Here is an 11,061-nt window from a genome sequence, read left to right as displayed (position 1 = left end):
GGGGGAGGGGAGACCGGGGTCCGTCCGCCCACCTGGGGGAGGGGAGCAGGGGCCGCCCAGCTGGGGGGAGGGGAGCGGGGGGCCGCCCACCTGGGGGAGGGGAGACCGGGGTCCGCCCACCTGGGGGGAGGGGAGCGGGGGCCGCCCACCTGGGGGAGGGGAGACCGGGGTCCGCCCACCTGGGGGGAGGGGAGCGGGGGGCCGCCCACCTGGGGGAGGGGAGACCGGGGTCCGTCCGCCCACCTGGGGGGAGGGGAGACCGGGGTCCGCCCACCTGGGGGGAGGGGAGCGGGGTCCGCCCACCTGGGGGAGGGGAGCGGGGTCCGCCCACCTGGGGGAGGGGAGCAGGGGCCGCCCAGCTGGGGGGAGGGGAGCGGGGGGCCGCCCACCTGGGGGAGGAGAGACCGGGGTCCGTCCGCCCACCTGGGGGAGGGGAGCAGGGGCCGCCCAGCTGGGGGGAGGGGAGCGGGGGGCCGCCCACCTGGGGGGAGGGGAGACCGGGGTCCGCTCACCTGGGGGACTGGGGGCTGCCCACCTGGGGGAGGGGAGACCGGGGGTCCGTCCGCCCACCTGGGGGAGGGGAGCGGGGGGCCGCCCACCTGGGGGAGGGGAGACCGGGGTCCGTCCGCCCACCTGGGGGAGGGGAGCAGGGGCCGCCCAGCTGGGGGGAGGGGAGCGGGGGGCCGCCCACCTGGGGGAGGAGAGACCGGGGTCCGTCCGCCCACCTGGGGGAGGGGAGCAGGGGCCGCCCAGCTGGGGGGAGGGGAGCCGGGGGCCGCCCAGCTGGGGGTACCGGGGGCCGCCCACCTTGGCCTGGCCCGAGTCCCCGGCGCTGGCCCCGCCGCCCCCCGGCCGCCCGCTGGGGCAGGAGGCTGCGGCCTCCAGACCCCACTGCAGGCGCTGAGGTCTCTGGAAAACCCCGTCTCTAAATATCTCGGAGAGCAGCGGTCAGTTTTGCCCAACATTCCACCTCCTTTGCTGCTCGGCTGACCATTTCTTAGTTTGACTTTATTATTTTCCGGTGATTTCTTGTGTGTTCCCTTGATTTTATTTCTACTTGTTGCTGTAGAAGCTTTGATGGTGGTGGAAGCCTTGGAAAGTTACCCTGTCGCAGGTCCCTAAGCATTGGGCTGAGTAGGGCACCGGGACCCCTTTCTGTCTCCAAGCAGGGCCAACAGCCTTAGGGAGGGGGGTGCTCCTTGGGGAGCTTCTGCCTTCGGCTCAGGGCGTGACCCCGGGGGCCCTGGAATCCAGCCCCGCCTCGGGCTCCCCGCAGAGAGCCTGCTTCTCCCCCTGCCTGTGTCTCTGCCTCTCTCTCTGGGTCTCTCATGAATAAATGTGTAAAATCTTGAAAGAAAGAAAGAAAAAGAAAGAAAGAGAGAGAGAAAGAGAGAAAGAAAGGAAAGAAAAGAAAAAGAAAGAAAGAAAGAAAAAGAAAAAAGAGAAGAAAGAAAAAGAAAGAAAGAAAGAAAAAAGAAAGAAGAAAGAAAGAAAGAAAGAAAGAAAGAAAGAAAGAAAGAAAGAAAGAAAGAAAGAAAGAAAAAGGATCAGACAGTTGCCCTGCTACACTCATTGTTATGCACACAAGGTGAGAGGGGAGGCGACACCATTAGAACCAGAAACATTAAAGATAAGCAGACAAGAGCCCAAAGCACCGAACGCAAATGGAAATAGAAATAAATGGTAAGGAAAATAGAGGTAAATGGAAATAGCCAGGAAAACAAACTGGTATGTGTATTCCTAAATGTACAATTACTAACTAAAAGAAGCCTTCATGGTCAGGTTTATTAAGAAGTATCGGGGTACCTGGCTGGCTCAGTCAATAGAGCTAGTGACTCTCGAGCTCAGGGTCCTGAGTTCGAGCCCAATGTTAGGCGGACAGTTTCCTTTAAAAAAATGTGCATTGAGAATTATGAATAATTCTTAAATGTTCTGCAATTACAGCCGAGTTCCCGCATTATGAAGGCAGTTTAGGCAATTTTAACAAGATGGTGAAGTGAGACTCCTTCATATGCTTATTCTTCATTTGAAAGGCTTTCATCAGTTTCCCAGGTCTTAAGAAGCCTAATTCCATTTATCCTCATAGGAGTATCTGATAAATACCAATACCAAAACCAAATGTTTCTTTATGTTTAATTTAGATAGGCAGAAACATTCTTGTGTGGGTCAGCAAAGAGGTATGGATACTTAACAGAAGAAAGATAAAATCGACGCCCCTGACTAGTTAAAAACCCCAAGGAATTCAGTTTCAGCTGGAAAGTGTTAGAGCTATTTCGGAATACTTATTAATGAGCTTATTATATTATCCATTTTAGGAATCTGTCTTGGCAATCTTTTATTCTTAGTGGTTCCCTCTAATAACGTCCTCGTTTTATTGCTGTGTGCATAATGATGTTCTTTAGTATATCCAAGAGAGTTTTTGATGTTGGAATATGCAATGACTCAAGTTTCACTCTAGCAGCTTGAAAGAGTGATAATGAGGTGCTCTTCTTTTTACATTTATACTCCCCTTCCAGGCGTATAATTTCATTTAAAAGTTGGTATTATTCTTCTAGCTTTTCTATTCAATAATGAAATGCAAAGCAATGATTGTTCCCCTAAGAACAACTTTAAGTTTTCTGAAAGCTATGATAAGGACTTTGCAGCAGACTCTAAAGCTATCATTTGGGAATTTGACACAATATGCTTCAAACCCAGATAAAAGGGAAGGCTCTAAATTAAAATGTGTGGATGAAAATCTATAATCTGTCACTAAATCAGTGGCGATATACTGGGTGGCAAATGGAATTGCAGGAAGAAATTGAAGATATCTGCTTGCCTGAAGCTTTTATTGGTAGGGCTAAAGTCCAGCTCAGCATTATAGGAAAAATTACTTAGACCACAAAGAAAGAGGAAAAAGTGTTATGTGAGGGTATGAAGCTCAATACTAAAAATAACAGTAACAGTAATTAACATTTATGGAGCATTTATTAAATGCCAGGCACCATGATAAACATTTTATGTGCATGATGCCATTTAATCCTTGCAACAACTCTGTGAACTTGGTGCTTTTATGATCCTCATTAAGACTTAGTGAAGTAGTTTCACCAAGGTGGGAAATTGTGGAGCATGTTCTCAAACCTAGGTTTACCTGATTTTTAAAGCTGTACAGGGATTTTTAGATCAGCTATGTTTTTACTTTAAAAGATCTGATCACCCTTAACTGTTTTGCATTTTGCGCAGATATTGGTCATGCTTCTTTCCTATCAAAATCAGTCTCCTTCTTCTGAATCAATAGACCTAATTACCCAGGCAGCCCTGATGACCGAGTCTTAAACATTTGATTAGATCACCTGGATTCAAATCACAATACCCCTCCTAACAAGCTATGAGACCATGAATTATGCATTTAACCTCTCTGCCTTTTCCGTTTTCTTTTCTTTTTACATCTGATAATATTAGTGCCTACCCCACAGGGTTTTAATAATACTTAAATGAGAGTGTGTATAAAAACAGTGGGTAAGCATCTGAGCATGTAAATACTCAGTTTATATTATTTTTACTGAAAACCAATAGTGCATGTGATACAGCATTCTCTAACAAGAAGTCTATGAAGACTCAGGCAAAGCTGGCATTTGCTGTAGGAGAAAGAAGTGAAACGTTTACCTCCATCTGCCTTTGGAACGTGTGAGTAGTTCGCTCAGGATTGGGGAAGAGGAGATAAGTAAAAGTTTGCTGGTGACTAAATCCAATCTATGACTGCTCTAGGAGAAGCAATTTCTGTGTATCGTATATGATTAGTGATGGACTAAGTCCTAAAGAGTTCTTTCTAAATTTGAACACTCACTAACATCACTAAATACGCAGTAGAAGCTCAGGCTCACTCCTTAAGGAAAAGTTTTATAAAGAATGCCCTTGTCATACCAATCAAACCTGGCTTACTAAGGTTTCTGGTAGATCTTTTTCAACACACATGATATTGATGGTCATTACTGCTGCACTGTGGTTTGAAGCCTCGTATGAATGTGCAGATTAAGAAAACAAATATGTACATAGATTTGATTAATCTAAGTTCATTTTAAGAAGGGTTCAAAAAAAAAGAAGGGTTCATAAAAGGATTTCTTCAAATTCATTGTTTATAACCTTCTTTGGCATTTGAATTTTACTGTGAAATAACTATAGTGAAGGTTTAGTGAACTCTTACCATTCTCAGTTTTTATACATTATTAGCGTATTTTTTTTCAAGATAATCTTTTGAGGTTGTTTGTATTGTTATCTTCGTGTTACAGATTGGGAAACTGAAGTACACAGTTTCAATAATCTGAGTAAGATCACCCAGCTATGCATTAACCTGGGCAGGTTGTCTCCAGAGCCAGGGCTTTGACTCAAACATTTTCCTTGGAAAAGCGTGCCTTATTGTACATCCGTATCACATAATCTTCCAATTTGTGGCACATGGGCTCTCTGAAGTCCGATCATAAACCCCATGATAAAACCTACTACAAAGAGTGACTATCTCTTAGATTTGTGTGCGTGTATATTCCACAAATATAAGCAATCTTTTAGGAAAATGTTAATTATATAACGGTTCTAATGTTCTGTAGCAGAAAGCACCGTGGAGAATCCCCACACCATCTGTCCTCTTTTAGTGAATCATAATGAGTCTGTCTTAGCTGTTTGTGGTGGTCGTCTGTGGTGGTGATTAGCACTCATCCCATCTCTCTTTGGAGAACTACTTTGTCCACTCGAACTGTGTGATTCCAGCACAAGCTGCCATATGCTAAGCTTCTAACATGATCAGATTTTAGCTTGCTTGTAATATATTTTCTTTAGTTACATGTTACCATCTTTTGACATGGACTATTGCAAGCATCATGACAATACAGCTTTTTTTTTTTTTTTAAGATTTTATTTAATTATTCATGAGAGACCCAGAGAGAGAGGCAGAGACACACAGAGGGAGAAGCAGGCTCCCTGCGGGGGGACCCTGAGGTGGGACTTAATCTCGGGACTCCAGGATCACGCCCTGGGCCGAAGGCAGATGCTTGACCGCTGAGCCACCCGGGCGTCCCTGCAGGTTTATTTTAATAGGACTTCTAAATATATCTATTATGTTCACTTCTCTATTTTATTTTCATTTTTTCAAGTCTTAAAAGATTGTGCCTGGGTGGCTCAGTGGGTTGAGCATCTGCCTTTGGCTCAGGTCATGATCTCAGGGTCTTGGGATTGAGCCCCACATGGGCCTCCCTGTTCACCAGGAGTCTGCTTCTCTCTCTCCCTCTGCCCCGCACCCTGCTCATGCTCGCTTTTTCTGTCTCTCAAATAAATAAAATCTCTACAGAAATATTATCTTACATTATTAAAAGATTGTATTTGTTTTATTAAAATATATTTTGTTTATATTTTATATTAAAATTGTGTTTATGTTAAAATATATTTAAGATATTATTTCATATCCACAATGTTTATTTTATAAAGAAAATATTATTGAGCTGACATTATGGGTGTGAGTCAATGCCTTGGCTTATGTATAAGTTTGCTAAGGCCGCCATAACTCAGTACCACAGACTGGGTGGCTTATACAACAGAAATTTATTTTCTCTCAGTTCTGGAGCCTAGAAGTCCAAGATGAAGATATTGGCAGGTTTGATTTCTTCTGAGGCCTTTCTCTTTGGATTGCAGATGGCTGCCTCCTTGCTGTGTCCTCACAGTCTTTCCTGTGTGGGGATGCATCCTGCTGTCTCTGTGTACGTCCACATTTCCTCTTCTTATAAGGACACCAAGTCAAAATGGATTAGGGCCTCATTTTAACTTAATCCCCTCTTTAATGCGCCTATCTCTTAGTCATATTTTGAGGGACTGGGCTTTAACACATGGATTTGAGGGAAACACAATGTAGCTCATAACAACAGCATAGCTTTTGAGTTTTTGCACATTGCAGGACCAAGTTTATTTTCTTTCCAGACCATGCCATACAGCTTCCTTCTAAAGATTGCATAAGATAAATTACATATTAATTTTGTATATCGTACTACAGGATTCCTGGTGATATTTAAAACTTTGTGAATTTTCAACATACCCTAAAAAGATCTCTGAATCTCCTTACATGAACGTAGTTTGACAGTTTGAGAGAGAGCTGCGTTCAGACCTCTTTTCCTAAAGTTTTATTACTTATTTTAGAGATAGCCTGTGATAAAGTTTATTTTTATTTCAAGTCTCTAATAGACTTTGTTTTCAGATAACTTAAAAATTGTCCTTTATTGGAGATTGTTTTATCACTACAGATATTTTCACATATATAATACCATGCTTATTGACAGCAGAAATACCTTATGAGTAAGGATTCAGATAGCAGAAAACCAGGGACATGTTATGTAATAAATCATTGTTGGATCGAGTTGAGTTACATTCATAATTTTTTTGTTAGATTTCTGTTCAGTTATATTAGAATCTATTATTTTATAATAATAATATCATCTTAAAGATACTTTTTAATATGCCCTGCATTCCTTCCCTGTTTTCTGCCCTAATGCTACCATGGTAATCCAAATCAACCACCATCACCACTTCCTAGACCACTTCATCAATCTCCTGGTTCCCCCTCTTGCACTCCTAGAATTCATTCCCTATGTAGCACCATAAGTTATACTTTTTCAAAAAGCAAAAATCATTATTAACTTGCTTTGAACTTTCTGTTGGCTCCTTATTGCAGTTAGAATAAAATGTGAAGTCTTGTTCCTGCTCATAAAGCCATACTCAATTTCCAGCTTATCTACCTGCCTCGTTTCCGCTAGGTTCATTATGTTCCCTTCACACTGGTCCTCTTACTTTCTGTTCATGGGACACTTTATTTTTAAAAAAATTTTTAAAAAAGATTTATGTATTTATTTTTGAGAGAGGGAGAGAGAGAGAGCAAGCATGAGCATGGGGAGGGTCTGAGAGAAAAACTTTAGCAGACTCCCCACTGAGCATGGACTCCCCCCTCCAACCCCTCATGCAGACTCCATCACAGGAGCCTGAGATCATGACCTGAGCCAAAACCAAGAGTAGGAGGCTTAACTGACTACACCATCCAGCCCCTGCGCCCCGGGACACTTTAAATTGTTCCTATCTCAGGGCCTTTATGTGGGCTATACTTTGTAATCATTATCTAGAACATTCTGCTTCCAGACCTTCCTATGGCTGGCTCCTTTTTTCCCTTCAAGTCTCATTTCAAGTGCCACCTTCTCAGATTCTTTATCTAAAATTTAGCAGGATCATCTCTGTACCTAGTAATACATAAGCTATTTCCCGTATTACTTTGTTTCATTTTCTACATAATTTTAACACAATTTGAAAACAGTCTTATTATTTACTTGTTTATTATACTTCCTCCACTGAAATGGAAGTTTTACTGCCAGTACATATTAGAAACTTCATAAAGTACTACTTGATAAAGTAATAAACATGAAATGCAATACAGATTTCAAAGTGTGTATGTATATATTTATTTATTAATTAAAGATTTTACCCATTTATTCATGAGAGATACAGAGAGAGAGAGACAGAGACAGAGGCAGAAGGAGAAGCAGGCTCCATGCAGGGAGCCCAACTGGGACTCCATCCTAGGTCTCCAGGATCACGCTCTGGGCTGAAGGTGGCGCTAAACCACTGGGCCACTCAGGCTGCCCTATTTATTTATTTTCTTAAGATTTCACTTATTTATTCATGAGAGGCACAGAGAGAGAGGCAGAGACACAGGCAGAGAGAGAAGCAGGCTTCCTGCAGGGAGCCTGATGTGGGACCTGATCCTGGAACTTCAGAATCACGCTCTGAGTTGAAGGCAGATGCCCAACCTGCTGAGCCATCCAGGTGTCCCTCAAAGTATTTATTTAAAAGTGAAATTCTCAGAAAGCTATATAATTAAAACAATATGGTACTGGCAAAAAAAAAAAAAAAAAAGAATAGACACACAGACCAATGGAACAGAATAGAGATCCCAGAAATAAGCCCCCACATATATGGCCAACTAATATTTAACAGGGAAGCCAAGAACAGTCAATGGGAAAAGGATATTTCTTCAATAAATGGTATTGGGAAAACAGGAGAAACGTATGCAGAACAATGAAATTGGGCCACTATTCTTACACCACTTACAAAAATTAACTCAAGGGATCCCTGGGTGGTGCAGTGGTTTAGTGCCTGCCTTTGGCCCAGGGCGTGATCCTGGAGACCCAGGATCGAATCCCACGTCGGGCTCCCAGTGCATGGAGCCTGCTTCTCCCTCTGCCTGTGTCTCTGCCTCTCTCTCTCTCTCTTTCTCTCTGTGTGACTATCATAAAAAAAAATTTTTTTTTTAAATTAACTCATATTGAATTGAAGACTTACACATGAGACCCTGCAAGAAAACAGGGAAGAAGCTCCTTAACAATGGTCTATGGAGTGGTAATTTTTTTTGGATGTGACTCCAAAAGCATAAGCAACAAAAGTAAAAATCAACAAGTGGGCTATATCAAACCAAAAAGATTCTGCACAGCAGAAGAAAGTAAAAAAAAAAAAAAAAAAAAGAAAAGGCAACCTATTGAATGGGAGAAAATATTTGTAAACCATACTTTGGTTAAGGAGATAATACTCAAAATATACACAGAACTCATCCAAGTCAATAAAATTTGACTAGAAGATTGTGAAGGAATTAAATAGACATTTTCCCAAAGAAGATATTCAAGTGGTCAACAGACACTTGAAAAGATGCTAAAAAAAAAAAAAAAAAAAAGATGCTCAGTGTCTCTCATCATCAGGTAAATGCAAATCAAACCCACAATGGGATATCATTTCATACCTGTTAGAATGGCTATAATCAGGAAGACAAGAGATAACAAGTCTTGGGAAGGATGTGAAGAGAAGGGAAATCTTGCACACTGTTGGTGGGAATGTGAACTGGTGCAGCCACTATGGGAACCAGTATGGAGGTTTTTCAAAAAAATTAAAAATAGAACTGCTATTGATCCAGCAATTCCATTTCTGGATCTATATCCAAAGGACATGAAACAGGATATTGAAGAGATATCTGCACTCCCATGTCTATGCAGCACTATTTACAATATACAAGTTACAGAAATAGCCTAAGTGTTTGGCAGTGGATGAGTGGATACAGATGTGATATGTATTAAATATAAAATATTATTCAGGCCACGAAAAAGAAGAAAATCCTATCATCTGTGACAACATGGGTGGACCTACAGGGCATTATGCAAAGTGAGATAAGTCTAACAGAGAAAGGCAAATAATGTATGATACCACTTATATGTGGACTCTAAAAAAACCAAACTTGTGAAAACAGAGCAGAAAGGTGGTTACCAGAGTTTGGGGTTAGGGGGACTGAGGATATATTGTTTAAAGGGTGCAAACTTGGTGCTAGTAAATAAGTGCTTGGAGAGCTAATGCATAGCTCAGTAATCTTGGCATAGTAATTACAGTCCACATTATGTCTTATAAACTTAAAGGTTGCTAGGACTAAATCCTGATTGTTCCTACCACAAAAAAGAAATGATAATTACGTGATGTGATAAAGGTGTTAACCAACACGAAGGCGGTAATCATACTGCAATATATAAATGTATTGAGTCAACAGGTTGTACACCTTCAACTTACACGACATTATGTATTAATTACAGCTCACTAAAATAAAGAAGGAAAGTCCCATTAACTACAATTAAAAAGCAATTTTCTCTTTGTAAATGAACCATAACGATTTCTGAGAAAAAAACAAAACCAAAACTGTAGTTTTAGCCAGAGTAGGGTAAGGAGGGGAGAGGCAGACTATAATTTCTATCATGCTTATTTGGAGAAAGTCTCTCAGGTTAATACTTTATGATGAATTAAACATTTTAAATATGAGTTATTTAAAGACCTTCATTTTGCATCACTTAGTTTTGTCTTAGCGATAATGAAGCTGTTACAGAGCAGACTATGTTTCAGGTAAAGACAAACTCAGTATTTTCCTCGAAAACACCCCTAGGAATAATGAAAAAAAAATTCGTTTGTTTAGTTTCTTTTGATAGTCTAGGTATCATACCGTGAATGGGATGACGTAGGTAAAATTACAATCTCAAATTATTTCCTTTGAACTTAGAATTGGAAATGCCATCAAACACAAACTACTGAGCTACGTATTTCACCTGCCGTCTGTATCAATCCAAGTTGTCAAGTGTGGTCATAAACTACGTGCCAGCACAGACTGGTTCAGGCCAGTGAACGGCTCCATCAGCTCTGTCAATAGCTTCTTCTCAGTTAAGGTGATGGACCTGTGTAGTATAAAATGTAATAAATGTAGTATAAAATGAAATTTTCCCCTTGCTCAAACAGGAGGAAAAAAATGCTTCAAGGTGCTAAAACGGCTTTCCCCCCCCCTTCTTCAGCCTCTCTCTGGTGTTTTTTATTGACTCAGTAAAGAGAATCTTTAATTTCAAATTATTAGCATGACTTTTATTGTTCATCTTTCTATCATATAATGCCAGTTTTAATGCAAATATAAGAACATCTAGCTTGTATGTGGAACCAACAAAACTATAGAATTCATATTTTGTAACTCGCATATTAGTACTTGTTTCATTTTTACCAGGATAGTGAAAACTACACAAAATTAAGTCAACTTTTTAATTTCGCTTCTTGGATTATGTGCACATCTATCAACCCTCCCGAGCTCTGCACTCTCTGATATGTAAGAAAGGACAGAAAGGGAAATGAAATCTGTGATGTCCTGTCTTTCCTTTTCCTCCCGTGTCTTCATGTTAGTATAAGTGGTTGGCCCGTACCGGAAGTGACACAAGTGATCAAGGATGTGATGGTGTTCCTTGGATGCTCACGTTCCTTAAGATGCCACTGCCTTCTTCCTGCATTGGAAGCAAATTCTGATTTGCATGAGAAGCATGTTCTCTCAGGATTGTTAGTACTCTGTTTACTCAGTGATTGAGATAAGTTAGCCCTGACCTTATACTCATTTCAAACTCGCTGAATCTCATGCACTGTGAGTCCACTATACTCATGAGGCCCTGAGAATACTAAGGATAGAGTGGAAAGAAACAGTGGACACCCGCATTGTGC

At 41.6% G+C, this 11,061-nt stretch overlaps 1 long non-coding RNA gene across 1 annotated transcript; it reads left to right on the top strand.

Moving 5' to 3' along the window:
- The first annotated feature begins 1,546 nt into the window (after positions 1-1,546).
- On the top strand, positions 1,547-10,383 carry LOC144292128 (uncharacterized). Its single transcript, XR_013359627.1, has 3 exons — positions 1,547-1,683; positions 3,556-3,666; positions 10,091-10,383. It is a non-coding gene; the product is annotated as an uncharacterized LOC144292128 (long non-coding RNA).
- Positions 10,384-11,061: the final 678 nt, after the last annotated feature.

The sequence above is a fragment of the Canis aureus genome, chromosome 2, assembly GCF_053574225.1.
Source record: "Canis aureus isolate CA01 chromosome 2, VMU_Caureus_v.1.0, whole genome shotgun sequence".
Taxonomy (NCBI): domain Eukaryota; kingdom Metazoa; phylum Chordata; class Mammalia; order Carnivora; family Canidae; genus Canis; species Canis aureus.
The sequence above is the reverse complement of the archived record's forward strand: the minus strand, read 5'-3'. Positions and strand labels throughout refer to the sequence as shown.